A 7,181-nucleotide genomic window follows, 5' to 3' on the forward strand; every position below is an offset into this window, starting at 1 on the left:
TTCTTATACAAGCGAGGTTTATTTTTTTCAAGAAACGAGACGATTGAAAGTACTATTGTTTTTTAATGAACATGTATTGCTCTCAAAAGATACATTGGCTTATACTACTCACTTTATAGAGCCACAATCAGTGACAGACTTTAGTAATCAGCGCGTTCTCGTCTTTTGAATGAACGAATTTTTTCTGTTTTAAATTTGAATAGTACTTAAAATGAGCACGTCGAAACGACGAGATCTCAGCTTATAAGAGAAAAAAAATTCTCAGCCCTTTTTTTCTAAAATAACCAAAGGAAATCAAGAGTCCCTTTCTCAGAATGATAACCAAAATTAAAAATAAATTCTAATGTTTATGTACCTTCATCTACCAGCATAATGAACACTGTCTTGTTCATGATTTTGATTTGTTTCAAGTTTTCCTGTCTCTGATGGTGGTTTTCGCTTATTGTTATCAGTCGGTTAGTGTGATCAATTTGTCTGAGTCCCAAAGTGATCACATTAAGCGGCGTCCACTGTATTTCAAAGTTAATTTGACAGTTTTTTCGAAAATATCAATCATATTGACGCTAAAGGTGCATCACAGACACTGCACTGATTTTTTTTTTGTCGACCTCTACAAAAATGACATTTTACGTACCAATTCCCGAACGAAAAGTCGACAATTTTTGAAGGCAAGTATTTTTCGTCCGCAAACACTTTTCGTCCGCAAACACTTTTCGTCCGCAAACTTTTTTCGTCCGCTGTGGCAGACGCTGTGTTACTTTGGGACGTATTCGAGTTGCGCCCGCTACCTAAGCTTTCGAGCTCAAAAAGTCCGAATTGCGCACTATATGTATTGCTAACTGGCTTCAAAAGTCCGAAAACACAACGGCAGAGCAATATCTCGGACCTCTCTGTCTCTCTGTGGTACCAAACAGTACTGCGTATACACTCGTACTTGCTTGATCTGTAGTCGATAGCGTGACTCGACGCGTTTTGACATTTCATACTTTCGCTTCTATTTTGTTTACGCGTGCACAGATCCTCGGTACTCTCATAGACAGAAAACAATATCTTCCATCTCTCCACCGCAGAGATGTGTTGGGAAACACGTCTGGGACAAGTCCATGTTCCTGCGGAGAAAGAGAAGGGTGTCAGTGAAGTTGAAGTTGTCGTGGTGGACATGAAGGCGGGCGATTTGAATTTTGTATGGTGCTGAAGCGTCGGTGAGGATTTACAGATGGATTTGATGAGTATGGAGTACCTAAGTCTACAATGAGTGTCCATGCAGTGTTAAGCGCTGCTGAAGCATTGTAGGAAGCCATAGGGGGTTGGAGTTGAAAGCCTTGCTTAGCTGGTGGTAGTAGTTTGGGGGCCGCTGGATATTGGGGCAGGTGAAGATTATGTGTCTAGTTCGCCGCAGTCGCATCTCTCTGAGTTTGCGGCGCCGATCCGGTATAGGAATGCCGCACAGCTGCAGTGTCCTGTTCTCATGCGGATAAGGAAGGTGACCTGTCGTCGACTAAGATTGGATTTCTTGGTGAACCACGGTTTCGCGAGCGGGGTTTGTTGTATGTTGTGCGCGTACCAAGTTCCTAGACGGGCAGTTTCATTGGTCCAGTATAGTTTCCAGTTGTTTTGAAGTTGTTTGTCCAGGATTGGGATAAGGTCGGAGTAATGGAACTTATATATGGACGTCTTGGGGAGCGTTAGACCATGTTGTGCTAAGCGGTCTGCTTTTTCGTTTCCTTTAATGCCGGTGTGACTCGGGACCCGGAGGAAGCGGAGATGTTGGTGTGTGTGTGTGGTGTTCAAGGATTTGGTATTTGATAACTTGTGGCAGGGGGGAAGATTTGATATTCTAGCTCAGGCGCTGAAGGCTAGCAGTTGCTGATTGGGACTCTGTGGCGATGAGGATTTCACCTGCTATGTGCTCAGCAAGTTGTAGCGCTTTGAGGATGGCTAGGAGTTCAGCTGAACAGATAGTGGTGTGTGTCTTCAGGCTACCAGAGAAGGAGATATGTGGCGGGCAGTAAACTCCGATTCCAGCATAGCCCGTTATGGGATCCACTGACGCATCGGTGTAGACTATCGTAGGTGTCGAGTTTGGATAATGGGTGTTGACTGTTTGCAGGAACTCCGTGTTGTTATTTGTTCCGTTTTTGGTTAGAAAGGAGGCGAGTTCCTGAATTGGATAAAATGCAACTCGTCTGGGGTATTCGAAGCATGCGTCGTTGGATGTTGTACCGAGTTCGCCTTGCCACCAGGATATTGTCTCGAAGGCCTTCAGTATCGATGGAACTGGTTTGTTTCTCCAGAAGCCTTGGTTGGTCATGCAAGCAGTGAATAGGTTTGTGATGTTCAACGTTACCAGATTTGAGTGTAGTCTCGCATTTTTACGGAGCAGTTTGGTTGCCAGACGAGTATGTCGGAACTCAACGGATGTAGTACCAGCTTCGGATAGTAGGCTAAGTGTAGGGGTCGACTTCATGCAGCCGAGTGCTGTTTTGAGGGCCTTCTGGTGAAGCCGTTCGAGTTTGGAGCGTTTATCTTGGAGTAAGTAGAAGTAGCTTCCGTAACCAAAATCCAGATGGGACGACACGAGCGCGGAGTACAAGATGAGAAGTAGTTTGGGGTCAGCTCCTCACCAAGTGCGGCTGATGGCTTCATTAAGTTTATTCCTTTGGTGGCACGTTGAAGCATGGAGTGCAGATGGTCGGTCCAGTGTACGTTTTGGTCAATTGTGAGGCCTAGGTATTTGTATGTTTTCACCCAGGGTACAATGTGGTTGAGCAAGATGACGTCGTAGGGGATCCGTCGAGAGCCTCGTTGAGAGAATTTCATCGCTGCCGACTTCGAAGGATTGAACTCCATGTCTCGACTTCGCAGCAATTCCGTGACAGATTGAAGGCTGAGGTTTAAGTTCGTAATGCTTCTGCTAAGGGTGGTGTTGACAGAAAGAATGCATAAGTCATCAGCGTACTGTATCAGACGGCAGCCTGAGGCTAATAGTTCGTTCGGTATCGTGGCGTAACTGTTGAACAGTATTGGGCTCAGGGAGAACCCTGTGGAAGTCCCATATTTGTTGTTACTGGTCCAATCAAGTCAGTTGCTTGTGGCAGAGACAAATACAAATTGCGGTGAGTAAGAAATTGGAGTGTAAGTTGGATGAGATTGTCCGGGATGTTGATAGCTCTAAGTTGCTGTGCGAGAATTGTTAAGTTGACCTTGTCGTATGCAACAGTCAAATCGAGGAAACAACACACAAGTTGGTTCGAGGTGGTGAAGGCTAGATAGATATCTGAGGCTAGCAGCGTGTGGCATTCGGTGATGCCTCTAGCTCTTCTAAACCCCCATTGGAAGGGTTCAAAAATTTCTCTCGCAATTGTCCTTTGTCCAATGTGAAAAACAAACAAGAGTCTCTACAACCTAAATCTCGTTGTCCAAACGATAAGAATGCAAACTTGGATTCATGATATTTTTACTTCCCGAGCGTAAGCGAAAAAAGTATTGCAATCGAGTCCATCGGCCGACTCTCTGCTTTTTACGTTTTCTCGACCTTTAATGACCCCTACAGTACGAAGAAATAGGTCTCCCGATTCCGTCTGTCTATCTATCCGTCAGTCTGTCCGTCTGTCTGCCGTCCCGATTTTTATTAGACATAATGCTCAGATGCGACTATTCCCGTTGATAATGTGTTGTAAATATATTTTACAATGTCCGCAGTTGTGCAGAGAGTTTGTACGGATATGCTTGTGATGCTGGACCAGGGGCGGCTCATGACTTGAAAAGTTGATGAGGCAAAGCGCAAAACGCTCCAAATATAAATAATGCCAGGTTACTTAAATATTTTCTACTTTTATCTGATAAACAAATTTGTAAACTCATTTAACTGTCCAGAAAGAACCAACGTGGAGTGTAGGGGACTCTTGTCAGGAAAGGATGGGAATGACAGGACGAAAGGAAAGAAAAAACTAAATATAAATTCTAACAAAAAATAAAATTGAAATAAACTCTGAATAAAACATATCGAAAAAAAATAAAATATAAAATAAATCTAATATGATTTATAACAAAAAACAAAACGAAAAAAAGTTGATAAATACTCTGGATTTATTTTAAATTTTTTTATAAATCAATTAACGATTTACTCAAATCTGGAACCGGCCGTTTTAATTCTTTAAGTACATGCAATTTATCATCATACGTGAAAGTAGAAAAAACACAATTATTTGTTAAAAAGTCTACCACATCCTTCGTGTTCCTAAAGCCGGAATTCCACTGAGGCAACACATAGCATGCGGCATTGACGCATGCTACACACAATCTTTCCATAGAAGGAACACACAGCGATATTAATTGAAATTTTATGCCACATTGTCGCACGCCTACAACAGGCAACACTAGGCAACAAGTATCAAGCAACATGTCGTTCAGTGTTGCCTCAGTGGAATTCCGGCTTAAGAATTACCTTGGCTTGGACAGGCATTCATGCACCTTGCCGGATTCTGGAACTGCCATTGTCATTAAACGTTAGTCGAGAAAAATTCCGATTTGCAATAATTTACCCGAAATCAAACCATGACTAACTCGACACACGCAAACGTAGGCACATTTAACACAAAATTCTGTTACCGAAATTTTGAATCAATTTATAAAACAAACAGATTTGTCGCAAAACAATCAACGGCCTAATTTTGAATACTTCTGCAAATAAATGCACGGCACATTGCAATTGCACGTGGTGCGCGCGCAAATATTGTTGTCACTGTTGCAAGCAAGGAAATGAGGCTAGTCTCAATTTTATCTTTTTTCAACTCATACCGTTTATGAGTGTATTGTAGGTTGCTTGCATATTAATGGATACAAACAGGGGGTGGAAACTTAATACAATGACCTTGAACATTGAAAGCTTGTGGAATAGGACAAGAGATGGCACCAGTGTCAGTACAAATCCAATGGGAGCGACAAAGATATGTATAGAATCATATTGTGCTCTTTATTCGGGCGAGTCCACTTTCAAATTTGAGATTTCTTTTCAACTGTTGCAGTCAGCTGTTTTATTTTTCCGATTTGTAAAATCAGTTTTTTTCAGAACTACAGTAGCGGTCATTTCTACGGAACCACTCGATAAAAAGTCAAGTTGATAGCCCTGTCATCTAGTACTTTACGCCGAACGCGGTTGGTAGCGGTAGTTGATATGGCAATCGAAACTAGCACAACACGAATGTTTCAGTTGCCCTCAGTTATGCCGCACTGTATCCTGTGCAGACTGTATGTTCTGTTCATCTGTTTATTAAAATAAAATATCTACACTGACAATGGGGCCATCTAACCTGTCAAATTTTTGACACCTATGTTTTCCCCCAGAAACCCGTCAAGGTCACTTACACCAAACAAATTTTGAAAATTTACACTAGGGAGTGGTTCTATAGAAAAGATCGCGACTTTATAGTTCCTTCTGGAGAGTTTAAGGTAAACTAATCATTGGTAAATATAAAAATAATAATTGGTACGTTTTCAGTGTGCATCGTTGAGTCTTTTATTATTGTGTGATAAGGTCCGGACAAAGAGTACGTACATGTTGCATCCCAAATTGCGAAGACACGACGTCTCGTAGACATCGCTTTCCAAGCAATAAGGATTGTTAGATATTTGGATTGCAAGAATAAACAACCCAAAACATGCTTCACTGACTTCTAGACAAACAGCAGTTAGCCAGTTTATATGCGAGTCACATTTTGCAGAAATCAATATAAACAGACAATCAACAAAAAGAATTTTAAATGGATCTATTCCGACATTGAATATTCCAGGTTTGTTAATAGAAATTGTTTACAAAGTCTATATTATTTGCAAATTGTAGGATTTCATGAGGATCCAACGAGTGAAAACTGTTTTTATTTTCCTGCAAAATCAACAGAAGTGACTACAGAAGGTAAAATCGTGTCTTCATATTTAGATTTGAATTAATGTTTGCTTGTTTTGTGCAGCAGTTCCAAGCCCTATATCTGCAGAAACGGAAATGTTAGCTGTACCAGGAACATCAAAAGATATAAGCCCTGAAGTGAAATTATTAAGGACGACTCCCTCAAAAAAAAAGTTTATGGGAAAACTGCAAGAAGGTAGTTAATAGCAACATCGGTATCTCATTTAGCAGGTAATTTTATGCTTCTGAAAATATTTATCGTAAAATTACGAGTAACCACTTTGAAATTACTTGTGTATTTAACTAAATACTTATATGTATATGATTGTTAAATGGGAGCCTATCTAAAATTTCTCAAAAGCTAGAAAAAATAGTTGTAATTAGACTTAATGAAAACATACCCTGTTTTTGTTTGTATTGCTCCAATTAAGTTTTTACAAATTTTGTATACATTATTTTTTTACATAATAATACTCGTGTGTAATAAATGTATGTATAATAAATGTTTGTTCCCCATTTTGTGTATTCATTTGAATTTCAATTGAAATTATTTTTGCTTATTGAAAGGAATCACATTTAATTCACCCGCCATTTTTTATTGTAGTAATTTACAGGAATCGAATGCATGATTTTTGGAAAGTACTGGTAATAGGTATTAAGATGGCGCTGTTGTCAACGAACAAATTTTCAGACAAGAGATGCCATTCTATATCTTTCCTTTTCTATGGATACAAATTGTGGGATCTACTGCAGAGGCAAGCTGCGAGTTTGTCTCTTCACGTCTAAAAATACGTGTGGTATCGAGTGTTGAAGCGCGCTGTTTAATTAAGGGAGCAGCGAGTACCTACCTAGATAAGAATAACAATATAATTTTCCATATTTTTAAAATTTTAGAAAAAAAAATACAAATTATTAGCCGAAATATATCGGTAAAAAATAATAAAAACCCTCATAAGGCTTAAAATTCATTGGTGAGGCATTGCCTCACCTGCCTCATAAGACAAGCCGCCTCTGTGCTGGACCATCAGGCCCCCGAAGTTAAGGGACCCCTTCTGGCCTAAATGTAACGGAAAATAAAATTTGTTTTTAATTTGGTTATTACAAAAATACGATTTCGTCTTCGACTAACTGTTTGTTGACACGTATGATCTCAAAATTGTGCAAAATACAAAATTAGCCACTTCCGGTGGTTCCATTAATTTATGACTTGCAGCCAGGCAGCCACCTGCACAAAGAGCTGCCGCCTGAGTTTTGTTTGCAGTATTGTTTCTAGCTC

General features: G+C 40.2%; 1 long non-coding RNA gene across 1 annotated transcript; it reads left to right on the forward strand.

Moving 5' to 3' along the window:
* Positions 1-5,514: 5,514 nt before the first annotated feature.
* LOC135146262 (uncharacterized) lies at positions 5,515-6,295 on the forward strand. The gene is made up of 3 exons (XR_010283764.1): positions 5,515-5,792; positions 5,843-5,914; positions 5,970-6,295. It is a non-coding gene; the product is annotated as an uncharacterized LOC135146262 (long non-coding RNA).
* Positions 6,296-7,181: the final 886 nt, after the last annotated feature.

The sequence above is a fragment of the Zophobas morio genome, unplaced genomic scaffold (assembly GCF_036711695.1).
Source record: "Zophobas morio isolate AGI-343-1 ecotype UQ-CSIRO unplaced genomic scaffold, CSIRO_AGI_Zmor_V1 ptg000005l, whole genome shotgun sequence".
NCBI lineage: Eukaryota > Metazoa > Arthropoda > Insecta > Coleoptera > Tenebrionidae > Zophobas > Zophobas morio.